The sequence below is a fragment of the Octodon degus genome, unplaced genomic scaffold, assembly GCF_000260255.1.
Source record: "Octodon degus isolate 3935 unplaced genomic scaffold, OctDeg1.0 scaffold00186, whole genome shotgun sequence".
NCBI classification, from domain to species: Eukaryota; Metazoa; Chordata; class Mammalia; order Rodentia; family Octodontidae; genus Octodon; species Octodon degus.
In genome coordinates this window covers 2,428,906-2,430,498 of record NW_004524762.1, presented here as the reverse complement: position 1 = coordinate 2,430,498, position 1,593 = coordinate 2,428,906, and positions in this window count along the sequence as shown.

Genomic DNA, 1,593 nt, shown 5'->3' with positions numbered 1-1,593 from the left:
GTGTTGGAAATGCAACAAGCCTGACCTGTCCACTGAGTTCAGCAGATTCTCAGCCTTGGCAAGGAGATAAGAACTCACTCCACAGGTTTTTCAGGGTGTACTCTGGAAAGCAGGGCCCGTGTTGGGCTGCAACAAGCCCTTTTCCCACAGACCAAATGTTGATAGTGTAGGCCATGCCTGGTGGATACATATTCAGTTTGAAAGTCTTTGTTCTGTGCTCCTACATGTGTATTTGAGCTACAGCATATATTCAGAATGCCTCTAAGATGGGAAAACAAACCAACTGCTAAGTAATTTCCTGGGGGCAAAAATCACAAGAACTAAGCCATTTGGCACTTTCAGAACATCCACAAAGCTCTGAAGCCTGGCTGTGCTTTTCATCACAGAGGGTGAGATCACTGGTCACCCTGCCCTCCATTCCTGTGCCCAAGCTCCTCACTTCATAACCCTTAGGGGTGATTTGTGTGAAACACTCCTCAAGATTCTACTGTCTTTCTTTGGCCATCTCTCCCTCCATCAGTGTGGCAGGGCATCCACATGGACTCTGAACTTCTGTTCTTGCAGCTTGCCTGACCCCCAGAACAGTTTACTACCTGACAATGGCCTTCTCAAAATGGTTCCAGGGTTTAGCTCTGTGAGAGTTTGCTGAGTGGTATAAGGGCTCTCTTCTCTAAGGCAAGCATGTTGTAAAAGAGGAGAGTCGCATTTACACCAAACCCATAAGCTGGATTTAAGTCTTCTAAGAGGGACCAGGGAGATGGCTCAGTGGAATAAGCACTTCCCTGGCAAGTGGAAGGGCCTGAGTTTAATCCCCAGTTCCTCCAAAAATAAATGAATCTTAAAACCAAAATAACATTGTCTTCTAAGAACTGTATATTTTTCCTGAAGTTAAACTGTGGGTCTGGTATTATTATCTTCATTGTTTTCATTCTCCAGTTTAATTTAGGGGTGCAGTGCAGTGTTGCTATCCTCAGCCCATGAGCTGAGGTTGAAGATATGAATTACTTCATGGCTTTTTTCTGAGTTGCTATCCTCAATTGCCCTGCTTTTCAAGGGCTCTATCACTGCTTAGTTCCTTCCTAGAATGCTTCTGTCTACCCTAAGAATATAATTTGACCTTTGTAGCTCTGAACTTCAAACACTTTGCTTCTAATTCACCATCTACTCCTGTTCACATTATTGATTTTAGGGTCTTTCTTGACATTCTAGACCTTTTATACTACTGTATAAAGTATTTATGAGATAATATCAGCAGTCACATCACTGGGATATCTAGAAGATGAAGATGTGTAGCTGACAGGTAGTGCCACAAATTCAAATCAAGACTATCTTGTTTTGAAGGGAATATGGAGGGAACAAAGATAAATTTCCACAATTAAGAAATAGAATTTCCTTTATTAATAAGAAATCACTGTGACAGAGCCAAAATATTAACAGTGGTATTGCTCTGTCAAATGCTATATACACAATTTGAATATGTAAAATGTGTCAACTCATCAATCCATGTGAAGAAAATTTTCAAAGTTTTATTGATAAACAGATAGAAATGAGACAGTTTCAAATCAAATTGGAAGTACAGTTTCAAAAAATAAT